We start from the raw sequence: 14,039 nt of genomic DNA on the forward strand, positions 1-14,039 counted from the left end.
TGATTATCACCTGCTGGGAATACAGCTTGTGGATAGCTTCTAATACCGCCTCCCTGTCGGAAGGAGTCGCCGGTAAGGCAGACTTTAGGAAACGGCGAGGGGGAGACGTCTCGAATTCCAATTTGTACCCCTGAGATACTACCTGAAGGATCCAGGGATCTACTTGTGAGCGAGCCCACTGTGCGCTGAAATTCTTGAGACGGGCCCCCACCGTACCTGAGTCCGCCTGTAGAGCCCCAGCGTCATGCTGAGGACTTGGCGGAAGCGGGGGAGGACTTCTGTTCCTGGGAACTGGCTGTTTGCTGCAGCCTTTTTCCTCTCCCTCTGCCACGGGGCAGAAAAGAGGAGCCTTTTGCCCGCTTGCCCTTATGGGGCCGAAAGGACTGCGCATGATAATACGATGTCTTCTTTTGTTGAGAGGCGACCTGGGGTAAAAACGTGGATTTCCCAGCAGTTGCCGTGGAAACCAGGTCCGACAGACCTACCCCAAATAACTCCTCCCCTTTATAAGGCAATACTTCCATATGTCTTTTAGAATCGGCATCACCTGACCACTGCCGAGTCCATAACCCCCTTCTGGCGGAAATGGACATAGCACTTACTCGTGATGCCAGTCGGCAAATATCCCTCTGTGCATCACGCATGTATAAAAATGCATCTTTTAAATGCTCTACAGTCAGTAATATACTGTCCCTATCCAGGGTAACAATATTGTCTGTCAGGGAGTCTGACCAAGCCACCCCAGCACTGCACATCCAGGCTGAGGCGATTGCTGGTCGCAGTATAACACCAGTGTGTGTGTATATACACTTCAGGATAGTCTCCTGCTTTCTGTCAGCAGGATCCTTAAGGGCGGCCGTATCCGGAGACGGTAGTGCCACCTGTTTGGACAAGCGTGTGAGCGCTTTATCTACCCTAGGGGGAGTTTCCCAACGCGCCCTATCCTCTGGCGGGAAAGGGTACATTGCCAATAACTTCCTAGGAATTATTTGTTTTTTATCAGGAGAAACCCACGCTTCATCACACACTTCATTTAATTCCTCAGATGTAGGAAAAACTACCGGTAGTTTTTTCTCACCAAACATAATACCCTTTTTAGTGGTACCTGTGGTATTATCAGAAATGTGTAAAACATTTTTCATTGCCTCAATCATGTAACGTGTGGCCCTACTGGAAGTTACATTTGTCTCCTCGTCGTCGACACTGGAGTCAGTATCCGTGTCGACGTCTGTATTTGCCATCTGAGGTAGCGGGCGTTTTAGAGCCCCTGATGGCCTTTGAGACTCCTGGACAGGCACAAGCTGAGAAGCCGGCTGTCCCATGTCATCAAACTTCTTATGTAAAGAGTTGACACTTTCACGTAATTCCTTCCATAAGCCCATCCACTCAGGTGTCGACCCCCTAGGGGGTGACATCTCCACTACAGGCAATTGCTCCGCCTCCACATCATTTTCCTCTTCATACATGTCGACACAGCCGTACCGACACACAGCACACACACTGGGAATGCTCTGATAGAGGACAGGACCCCACTAGCCCTTTGGGGAGACAGAGGGAGAGTATGCCAGCACACACCAGAGCGCTATATATACACAGGGATATCACTATATAGAGTGTTTTCCCTTATAGCTGCTGTTATCTGTAATACTGCGCCTAATTAGTGCCCCCCCTCTCTTTTTTACCCTTTTCTGTAGTGCAGGACTGCAGGGGAGAGTCAGGGAGACGTCCTTCCAGCGGAGCTGTGAGGGAAAATGGCGCCAGTGTGCTGAGAGAGATAGCTCCGCCCCCTTTTCGGCAGACTTTTCTCCCGCTTTTTTGTAAAATCTGGCAGGGGTTAATGTACATCCATATAGCCCTGGGGGCTATATGTGATGTATTTTTGCCAGCCAAGGTGTTAATATTGCTGCTCAGGGCGCCCCCCCCCCCCCCCAGCGCCCTGCACCCATCAGTGACCGCAGTGTGAGGTGTGCATGAGGAGCAATGGCGCACAGCTGCAGTGCTGTGCGCTACCTTGGTGAAGACTGATGTCTTCTGCCGCCGATTTTCCGGACCTCTTCTTGCTTCTGGCTCTGTAAGGGGGCTGGCGGCGCGGCTCTGGGACCGGACTCCGAGGCTGGGCCTGTGTTCGATCCCTCTGGAGCTAATGGTGTCCAGTAGCCTAAGAAGCCCAAGCTGGCTGCAAGCAGGCAGGTTCGCTTCTTCTCCCCTCAGTCCCTCGTTGCAGTGAGCCTGTTGCCAGCAGGTCTCACTGAAAATAAAAAACCTAAAACTAACTTTTTTCTAAGAAGCTCAGGAGAGCCCCCTAGATTGCACCCTGCTCGGTCGGGCACAAAAATCTAACTGAGGCTTGGAGGAGGGTCATAGGGGGAGGAGCCAGTGCACACCAGGTAGTCCTAAAGCTTTTCTTTTTGTGCCCAGTCTCCTGCGGAGCCGCTATTCCCCATGGTCCTTACGGAGTTCCCAGCATCCACTAGGACGTCAGAGAAAATAAGATGAGGAATACAAGTGGGGCCATTTGCACATGTGATTCCGATGTATCTTGATAACAAGAGCGTGTACGCCAGTGCTAACTACTTGTCAACTTTAAGTGCTGCAGTCTTTTTTGAAGATGACAAAAGAAAAACAAATTCCCAGTGAGGCTAAAGAATAATATAGATTTGTACCAGGGTTGCATGTTTTACTTTGTTTTCTTAAACAAGGAAATAATGTTTTGTTTTCTGATTATATCAAAGTTGTTCTAATAACATTTTCATTGTTTTGTTTCTTTAAATAACTATTATACAGGTTGAGTATCCCTTATCCAAAATGCTTGGGACCAGAGGTATTTTGGATATGGGATTTTTCCGTATTTTGGAATAATTGCATACCATAATGAGATATCATGGTGATGGGACCTAAGTCTAAGCACAGAATGCATTTATGTTACATATACACCTTATACACACAGCCTGAAGGTCATTTAATACAATATTTTTAATAACTATGGCCCTCATTCCGAGTTGATCGCTCGCAAGGCGAATTTAGCAGAGTTGCTCAGGCTAAGCCTACGCCTACTGGGAGTGTATCTTAGCTTCTTAAAATTGCGACCGATGTATTCGCAATATTGCGATTACAAACTACTTAGCAGTTTCAGAGTAGCTTCAGACTTACTCGGCATCTGCGATCAGTTCAGTGCTTGTCGTTCCTGGTTTGACGTCATAAACACACCCAGCGTTCGCCCAGACACTCCCCCGTTTCTCCGGCCACTCCTGCGTTTTTTCCGGAAACGGTGGCGTTTTTATCCACACGCCCCGAAAACGCCGTGTTTCCGCCCAGTAACACCCATTTCCTGTCAATCACACTACGATCGCCGGAGCGAAGAAAAAGCCGTGAGTAAAAATACTATCTTCATTGTAAAATTACTTGGCGCAGTCGCAGTGCGATTATTGCGCATGCGTACTAAGCGGAATTTCACTGCGATGCGATGAAAATTACAGAGCGAACGACTCGGAATGAGGGCCTATGTGTATTAAACAAAGTTTGTGTACATTGAGCCATCAAAAAACAAAGGTTTCACTATCTCACTCTCACTCAAAAAAGTCAGTATTTCGGAATATTTGGATATGGGATACTCAACCTGTATATATATATACATTTCTATATAATAATAATTTTCTATACCTAGTTATCTAAACATAACACACACACACATATGTATATATATATATATATATATATATATATATATATATTTGTATATATTATTTAGATATGATAGAATTATGCATTATATAGCCATTGATTTAATTCTGCTTCATTGTTTCCCACTCACCGCGGCTTTATGCAAGATTTATTTATTTTTAAAGGGGCATGACAGCCAGATAATGTCTCTCACGCATCATTCCCAGCAATCCCCCTGGCAGCAGTGAGGTCAGGGATGTACATGGCTTCATTATAAGTGATTATCCTATTGTGATTCCATCTCTTTTGTCTGATACATAATAGCAGTTCTCAGGTCAAAAGAACCCCAGATATCTTTGCAATTAAGATCTCCTTAGTACCTCTTGTCTTTGGCGGAAGTCTTTCAGGAAAGTCTGAAGAGTAAATTCTATTTACTAGACCTTGGACTAAAACACTAAGAACCCTGGCTGGCAGCTTCCAGCTTTTGCAGCTCCCATAAATGCTGTGGATTTAAGGATAACATAGCCCCATCTCCCCCAGACCCATGAGTCACTGTTAGCGTGGCACCATATGGTACCTGGGTCTAGTCTGTTTGTCCACCTCATAGGATTTGGAGAATACCGGGTGCTCATTTTCTGAGGCAACAATTTCGGCACCCTGTGAAAATGTTGTGGCTGGGCGCTCCCTGATCATTTGACCAATATCTGGCTTATCTGTTCCTGTCTCATGATCAGCACTAGGACCATTTACAGAAGAAAAGGCCCACTGATTCTGAACATTTTCTCCCAAGCTAGGGCATTCTGCATAGTAAAAGGCCAGGTAAAAAGGGCAGATTGCTTTTTTCAGAGTTATGGGGAGAATCCAATTGCGCACGAGGTTTGGGGGTTCATTCCGACCCGATCGCTCGCTGCAGTTTGTCGCAGCACAGCGATCGGTTCGGAACTGCGCATGCGCCGGCGCATGGCAGTCGTCGGTACCCAGCGATCGCCTCTGAGACAGAGGCGGTCACTGGGCGGGAGGGGGCTGAATGGCGGCGTTAAGCCGCCGTTTAGTAGGCGTGGTCCGGCCAAACTGTTGAGGGGGCATGGACGCTGCGTGACGTCTCACGCAGACGCTGCAGCCAGCGGCAGCGACACACAACTCCCGGCCAGCCGCAGGAGCTGCGCTGGCCAGGAGTTACTCCACAGATACAAAGGCATCGCCTCTGTGCAATGCTTTTGTATTTGTGCGGGGGGGTGGCACTGACATGCGGGGCGGACTAGCCCTGTGCTGGGCGTCCCCCCGCATGTCTGAGTTTACAATCGTAGCTGTGCTAAATTTAGCACAGCTACGATCAACTCGGAATGACCCCCTTAGTGAGGTAAAGAACCTCAAACCCAATTTTGGATTACCGCGGGTATGTGCACTCCAGATACCTGCGGTATCCAATCTCTTTTGTTTGCAAGGTTTTCATAGCTGAAAACTTTGTGGCGCATGAAAAAAAAAATTATATATATATATATATATATATATACATAGGTGGAGAGGCACTCAATGATGCTGTGCAGCTGCCAGGGTGCCGTTCCTGCAGAAGATATACCGAGGATCCCATATGCGTGGGAAGGATGGCACCCCACGGACTTCTTAAATAGAGTGATTTCACTCAATTTAAGAAGTCCGTGGAGTGCCATCCTTCCCACGCATATGGGATCCTCTGTATATATATATATATATATATATATATATTTAAACAGTCCATGTGATCCACACTCACGTTTGCAAATTCTATGGCTGGGGTGCATTCCAAATGAAAAACAACCAGCTGGTTATTCTTCCAATATATCCATAGAGAAGGGGAGCACTCGCCAGACTTCTTTAAATAGAGTGATTTCACTCAATTTAAGAAGTCCGTGGAGTGCCATCCTTCCCACGCATATGGGATCCTCTGTATATATATATATATATATATATATATATATATATATATATATTTAAACAGTCCATGTGATCCACACTCACGTTTGCAAATTCTATGGCTGGGGTGCATTCCAAATGAAAAACAACCAGCTGGTTATTCTTCCAATATATCCATAGAGAAGGGGAGCACTCGCCAGACTTCTTTAAAAGGTATATCCTTTGACAAAGGTCCAACACAGGACTGAAACGTCGATGTGATTTTTATCCCATGTTCTGAATAAAGGATCTACCTTTTAAAGAAGTCTAGTGAGTGCTCCCCTCCTCTATGGATAGATAGATATATATATATATATATATATATACTCACCTTTCTGGTGCTCTTTGGCTCCCAGGGGTCTCCCCTCCATCTTGCCACTGGGGAGGGGCTGCTGGGAGATGTAGTTCTCCAAGCAGTTGGCTTCGGTGGGGGATTACACTGCAGGGGGGGGGGGGGAGCGGGGATTCCACACACTGGGGGACACTCACATAAATGCACACACATGAAACACTCGCATACACTCCACACGCCTCCCTGCTGCTGCAGAGGACCAGCTCCTGGCGCTGGATGAAGAGGACCCCACTTCGGAAGGTGATTAACAACTGACCAATTGTTTAATTAGTCCTCATGGAGGGGGTGCCGCCGGGGTCCCATAGCAAGTCCTGGTGATTTTTCCTCAAAATAACAATTTTAGCAAAAATCGGACTTGTTCTGGAGGTGTGAGAAATTTTATGGGTTCTAATTGAATGTCAAAATCCTGCGGTGGCGCAGAAATTTTTTTCCTGCGTGCAATTGGACTCCCCCTCTAAGAGGCAGAAAAGGATTCTGCGGGTAAAGGCTCTGCTCCCTCAGGCAGTGTGTGTTAAACAGTACTAGCAGCAGCCATAGACCCACCAAAAGCCCCTACTAAAAGGGGTCTATTGGCTAAGTTACCTGTAGATACAGACTTCATGGCAAACATGGGAACCTGGGACACACAGTGCAAAGCTGTATTTCTCCAGTTTGAGGTGACAAAGAAAAGGGAAAATAGAGAAGCTATTGGGCTTGTTGTTATGGGCTACTTTGTTGAGGTTTTCTTTAACTTTGCTTGCATAACCTATTTTGGGTACTGTTTTTGCACTACTGTTGTCGACTGGGAAAACAGGAGGCGGTTTAAACAATGTCTAGGAGTCCTCTTTAGAATTGGTAACCGATAACGATTTGCCTTTGTGCCAGAGTTTTCCTCTGTAGCTCTCCAGAGTTTGCTTTATTCCGACTGACACCTGTAGATGAAGACTCACATTCCCAAGTTGCTTTACCATTGTCCACCCAAGCTCCCCCTTTCTGGTCCGCAGGCAAATCTGGCTTAAAGTTTCAGAATCCAGCTTACTATTACTCTTGCAATTTGCCAGAAAGCTGGAATTTTTAGTAGCCTTGGCAATGGAACACTTAGTCACTCTCAGAGCCGCTGCCATTGTTCTCTGCATCTTTGCTCACATTGGGGGGTATGCAATTAGTTTGGATCATTTCGGAGCTAATGCATTCGCCTCACATGAGTATTCAATTATGGCCATTTTTAAGGCATTTTCGCCAATGCTTTATCACCTTTTTTATTAAGTGAAAAGGCATTGGCGAAAAATGCCTCAAAATTGGCGAAAATGGCCCGCATTTTTGAAGGAAAATAAGTGGATTCGACGATCCTCGTGTTTTCCACCCCTGCCACATTTTTCGCCTAGGCGAAAATCCGGCCCTGCTTTTGCATAGGGCAAATCTCCATTCACACTAAAAATAGCGACAAAGCTCAGTTTTTTTGCCTAGGCTAATTGCATATCGCCCATAGCCTTTAGTGATAAATCCAGAGCTGTTGCAAAGTGATCCATTATTGATGAGACCAACCTTGCCTGGGCATATGATATCTTTAGGTTTGCTTTCATAAGACTTTTAAATCTTTTTGTCATGACTGTTTTAATGGAGCAAGGCTTTAGTTCTGTTAAAGGAATAGCCTTGGCTAGGTGCTTAGGAATCATATTGATGTCAGCAGTGACTTAATGGCTACCATTAGCAACCCAAGAAGCAGTTTTGTTTGTATATTTGTCAGAACCTGGATCTTTGCACGAACGTGACAGTCTCCTGTAGTACTATTTAGCTCTCCATGTCCTTAACTGCAGGGTACCTGAACGCAGTTGGGAGGAGGTCAGGGACTCTTGGACGAATGATGCAAGCCATGAATTGGCTCACGCAGTGGGACTGCAGTGACATTCAACCGCTATGCTCAACCCTGGCCTGGAGACCACTTTGATTTACTTAAAAACCGTCTGAGATCAATTTTTACTTCAGCAGTGGGTAGCCCCCCCCCCCCTCCCCCCCCCCCCCCCCCCCCCCCCCCGCAATTTTTTTTTTTTTTCTTTTTCATTCCTTTTACGTTATCCCTTTTTTTCCTCTTTATTTATTTGTTAATTTACTTCTGGTGCAGAAGTCCTCATATCCTAATAGTTCACGTTTTCCAGACCTCCCAGCAGGTGCACTGGTGGATTACCAAGTCACATTTTAATGAACTACATGTGACAAAACATGAACTGTTAGGGGTCCTGAGGACCAAGTTCTAGTTGGTTCCTCAGAGGCTTACTGTATATACTTAAATGTTTTATAAAGTTCTGCATATATGTAATAGCCTGTTTAAAGTGGCAATCATTTAACCAGGTAACTGTGCTTTCCGTGACGTGGTTGAATCTCTCTCACCCCGCCAAGCCGCACCCTTCTCCTACCACTGAGGGTACAGAAGGGCACCCTGGCTGCAGAAAGACAGTAATAGCCTGGGGCTCTCAGTTGCTGCGACTGCCCTTCTCTCTCCTGGCAATAGTCACTGCCGGAGGGGAAGGGGGGTTTGTTCGCGATTGTTGACCCTAGCCAGCCAACGTTAACCTTTTTAATTAACTGTATACAATATTTTTTTACCAAAATTACCCCAAAACCAAAATTGTGGATTTTTCCAATTATCAAATTATGTAAACAATACCTATTTATTAACAAATTTGCATATTTGTTATAAAATGTATACTGAATCATGTTTAAATAGGTATTTTTTACAAAACATAATAATAAAATATGGACAACTTTAAGGACATTTTACAAAAAAATATATTAGCCAGATAAGTGGTTAAAAGGCAAAACCAACCTGGTTTTGCCTTTTAAATGATTGCCACTTTAAAACATTGAGAACCCACAACAGGAACTCGCCAATATATGCTAGTCGCAGGCTATGACATTTCCCCTAATATCTGGTTTTAAACCTGTTTGCAGTATTATACTTCTTGTTAGATGCTCATAGGTAGAGATTTATAAAATGTTGAAGAGAGATAAAGTACTAACCAATCAGAGTCCGTGATTTAACAGGCTGTGCTAGAAAAATGACAGAAGCTGATTGGTTAGTATTTTATCGCTCTCCCAGATATGATAAAATCTCCAATATTTTTTTCATTTTGCACTGTATCCGCTTGTGCTTCTCATGCCTTCAACTGATAAAATATACTGATAAAAAGAATGGACGATCCCAGTAACTTTTTCACATTTAGATGTCTGTTCTTATTATTGAGTAACTGACAATCCTTTGTTGCTGTAAAACTTATTGCACATTTAGCACCAGTTAACAAGTTTTAGAAAACTGTTGAGGGCTGCAAACAAAATACTTTGTATATACAGTACCTATGAAGTGGCATGGCATTTACTGCATTCTCTACACAAACTTACAACACTGCTGGCAGGTTACACCCACATTGAGTGCAGGGTAGAAATGCTCATCACTTGGTGCTCTTCTGCACCCCTATAAATCAGTAGCACCAATCTGCTCTTCCCACACCCCTTCTATTCTGTCTAATTACTTACCCCGTCTATTTTAGCCAATTACCCCCTCCCCACCATTCTCCCCATTTACTAGTCTCCTTCTACACAATTCACTCAAACGTATTTATTTTCCATCGATAGTTAAGAAACCCTCTGACCATCAATCCAACATTGATGAGTGACTGGACCATATACCACTAATTACATTTCCTCACTGTAATTTGGTTTGACTAATATACAATATATAGTACTCACCCTCATGCATCACATTTCTATATCCTAACAGATTGCAGCTTGCCAGCTCTTTTATATGGAGATTCAGCTGAGTGCCATGCTCTGTAAGAGCCCTGAATGATGTGCTTCTGCACACATCTCTGGATATTAGGATACTTTAACATGGGTATGGGACTCAGGGTCGACACCAATTAGGTCAATACCCATTGGTCGACAGTGGCTAGGTCAACACTAGAAATATGTCGATGCGGCCATTAGGTCGACATGAACAAGGCTGACATGAGTTTATTTATTTTTTGTGTTGTTTTTTCCCGTCAAGTGACCGGGAACCACAATTAGTGCAACACGTCCCCTTGCATGGCTTCAGTTACTGGTGCGCTCGGCACAGGTTACTATTCCCAATCGTAGTCCATGTGGATCGTAAAGTATGAAAAAGTCCAAAAAAACAAATATGTGAAAAACTCATGTCGCCCTTTCTTCATGTCGACTTAATGGCCGTGTCGACATATCCATTGTCGGACAATGGGTGTCGACCTAGAGTCCGGATACCCTTTAACATTCCCTACCATTGCTCACATCTGGGGTGCACTGATGTCTTGGTACCATTACATCCTGCAAGACCAACACTTATCTCCCCATTATTTGTGTGTCAATAACCAGTTTCCTTTCATTTTGACTTGACCAGTATCCTTACTGGGACCAATTTCATGGACACCCCATCTGGCTTCTTATACATGCCACTTGGCACTATCCTATGCCAAGGTTCTGACAGCCAAACCAGAGTGGACCAGCGCTTACGTTAACTGCGACAGGCACAATAAGAGATCCTTCCCTGTCAGCAGCAGACAGGGCGCGGTTTGGACCGCAGGAACATAGAAGAAAGGATAGATGCAGACTGCAGACTTGCACTGTGTGTCACTGTGCAGCACTGTGTCTCAACATGTGTTACTGGACACTATTATATTTGTGTGCAGTACGCAAATGAGTAACATCTCAAAGAGTATATAGTCATCATTTTAAAATTGTTACTCTCAAGGTGAAATCAGTATAAGGATTTTAAAATGTTTTACTACTGCAAAGATTTACACTGACCCCACCCGGTCACTTCTTAATGCCACCAGGCTGGAGTTTTTGAGGGGGAGACAACAGTGTTGTCAAAGTCAGAAAAATATCACGATGCACACTGCCATATTTGCACCTCATATGTGTCCCTGCTGCGCATGCGTGCGCTCTCCCGTGCGTGCGCATACTCGCAGTTGCGGGCACCCGCAGGCGCACGGTATGCGCATTTACGGTAGAGATTGTATGCGTCTAGCGGGCGACTCTTTCGTTACATATTTCCACTATATAATGTATTTTGTAGATCATGGTCCCTTTGATAGATTCTGAAAGTTTGGTTAATGCAGCATGTTCATGGACAGAGAGATCCCTCTTTGTTTGATACGAAGGGTCAGACAGGAGTAATACTGTGGTGTTTAGTATCCATCGGAAGAGTATTTAATTAGCAATATTCCGGTGTTGGTTTGAAGCGGATTAATCGCTCGTGCGAATAGTTATGGACATAAGAAGTTTATGTCCATTTACTATTATTTGCACTTACTTATTCATGCGCCGGGAAACCCAGTTTCCCACCCACCTGAGCAGTTGGAAATCGTCACAGCCCACCTGTATGAATCAACCTATGACCTTTTGTTATGATGCGAGGAGGAATTCCTGTGTCCAATGAACAATGAGATTGTAGGGACCATTGAATTGTATTGTGTGTGGGGCATAAATAGACAAGCCGATCACATCCAGCTCACTCTTCAACGGTTCTCATTGCTGAAAATCGGGAGCTGGATGTCCAGAGGCGCATGCGATCGTTCCCCTTGTGCGTAAGTTTTCTCCGCAATCATATTGTCTTTCTTGTTATTATGGGCCATATCTCTCTCTCTCTCTCTTCTCCTCTTTCTCTTATTTTCCCTTAAAACGTAATTGTATTGTATTGTATTTCCCGTGTAGTTATCTGGTTAGTTAGTCTATGTTATATTGTAGTGTATGACTTGTATTGTATTAATTCTTTTGCAAGTATAACATTCATAATATATATATAAGGCGTTGGACCCTAAGCACGGTATCTGTGTATTTCTTATAGTGTTAAGTATTCTCAGAGCGTCGGTGACGCTCGAACAGCTTTTAAGTTAATAAGGTTATACTGTGCTGCATTTACACTCTATCACTACACTAAGGTCTTACTGCATAATACACTGTTTATGGTTTAGATATAAAGGTTTAACATTGTGAGCGTCAGCGCCGCTGGTGATCTCCTCGTGGTCCCGAGCGTCCGCTACGCTATAGCGAATCATTACGTTAGTCGGCATCCAATAGCGTGCCTGCCTGTGATCTCTTGGCCGTGAGCGTCTCGACTACGGCTAAGCGATTGTTACGCAACGTGCGTACCCTTACGGTACTCCATACGTAAATAGCGTACAGTGTTCTTAGACCTCATAAAGGATATTATATAAGATAAATATTTAAATTTATCAATTGGCTGCTCGTCCAGTCCTTCACATATCTCTGCTAGGTAATTTCAGCAGACATTATCCATCAGCAAAGGGCGGGAGATCATATTCTTCGCAGTGCTGACGGGATAAGCGTCTGCTTCGCTTAGTAAAGGGTGGTGAAGGAATCCGGGAACCGGAGGTAAGAACAACACACTAGTGTCTTTTAAAACTGTTTATTTCTGTTTTGTATACACACGCATATATCTGCATTCCTTTTTCGTGTATATTCATATCACTCTCCTGTTTGCCATTGTATAATTGATAAACGTGCTGAGAAAGATTTGTTGCTATTGGTAGTTAAAGAGTAAAAACGATACATTAAGGGGTAATTTGTAAAACACACGCACAGCTTCGTCTGAGATACAAGGAAAGACCTGTGTGGTGCTTGGTAGATGATTACAGTTAAAGATCATCTACATTGATAAACGTGCTAATTGTATTTTTGTATGGCCAGCGTACACGTGTCTCTAACAAAAGGCTGAGACTCGCGAACGCAACACAAAGGCCGACGCACGCAGCGTATATTACGCAACGGAGCGTCTGGGTACGCCCACCGAAACTCAAATCGCACAATAGCATTGTTTTAGTGGGGGCGGTATAGCATAGCCACGTGATAATAGCACAAATTGATTTCAGTTTTTCCAAAACTTAGTTTAAATACCTTACTTTACTGTAATGCCTCTGGGGACAGCTATCAGACTACGGGAAATGATTTTTCTGATCAGAAAACTATAAGAATGATAGTGGGTTGAAAACGGTATGAGTGTATTGAATCCCGCTTTGTGAACTGAGTGATCTGGGTGATCTTTGGTGGAACGTGATGAGCACGGTCTGAGTGAAAACGTGCAATAGAGTGTGATAAAGTTTTCGTTGTATTACGCTCTGGCTGTTTTGGAGCACAGTAGGGAGACTCCAATGATCCTACCATTTATGGGCAACAAGTGTTTATAAGTGGTACGATTGGACCGCACGGTTGTAGGTGTGACCAATAACGCAACGTGATACGAGGTAAATTGCCCTCATACGTGTTGTGGGAAGCACATGCAAGCGTGATTTGTGTAAAGAAAAAGGAAGGGAATTTTCACTGGTCTCTCAGGAAAATCTCTAGAGATAGGGCCTGTAACGGTTACACGTGTCTGCTAAAAGGGGCGGATTCGTTGTACTCGGAGCAGAAGGAGTTCAGTGGAAGAGCTTTAAGGATTTCCACCGTAGACTTCTGTGTTTGGTGCATTTTAGGAAGTTTTTCTGTGTTAAAAAAGGTCCACAATGGAAGCCAAGTGCACAACACAGGGACGTTCAGCAGTCAGGGTTCAGACTGCAGAGGCTTGCAGACCCCGAGGGTCTGCTCGGTTAGTAATGTGGAGGAGGTATGGTCCCCACACTGAGACCTTTTGTGATGAATGGACACGAATGACTGCGGGGGATAAGGCACCATTTCCCGGGATAGGTAGTTTTAACTCAGAGGTGTTGCATAATTTAAGGCGAAGGATCTGTCTCATAAAATCCTGGAAACAACGAGTTAAACATAATGATTGTTTACAGATATGGCTACAGGAAAGTGACATGCAAAGAAATGTAACTTACATACCTAACTTTCATCCTGAGAGGAGAGACATGGCAATGGAGAGGATTATGGTTGCGGAGAAAGGCACAATGGGGTGCGATAAAAGTGCACTTAGTAACTATATTAAGAATGAATGTAACAAACGTAATAAGGTTTATAAAAATGAAAGTGTTAAATGGACAACTATTAACCCATGCAAGTCGCACCCCTTGTTAAACTTTCCTCAGGAACACCAACAAGAAAGTGAGCCCAGCACAATGTCCGAGCCTTTTCCAGCAGCCATCAC

General features: G+C 44.4%; 1 protein-coding gene and 2 pseudogenes across 1 annotated transcript in view; all 3 read right to left on the reverse strand.

The window, feature by feature from the left end:
* The window catches only part of HPCA (hippocalcin), a 112,723-nt gene that overhangs the window by 44,678 nt on the left and 54,006 nt on the right, over positions 1–14,039 (reverse strand). The gene's annotated exons all lie outside the window — the stretch shown is intronic.
* Positions 3,947–5,963, reverse strand: LOC134999326 (FMR1-interacting protein NUFIP2-like; annotated as a pseudogene).
* LOC134999342 (FMR1-interacting protein NUFIP2-like) overlaps positions 6,399–14,039 on the reverse strand; it is a 57,893-nt pseudogene continuing 50,252 nt past the window's right edge.

The sequence above is a fragment of the Pseudophryne corroboree genome, chromosome 2 (genome assembly GCF_028390025.1).
Source record: "Pseudophryne corroboree isolate aPseCor3 chromosome 2, aPseCor3.hap2, whole genome shotgun sequence".
NCBI lineage: Eukaryota > Metazoa > Chordata > Amphibia > Anura > Myobatrachidae > Pseudophryne > Pseudophryne corroboree.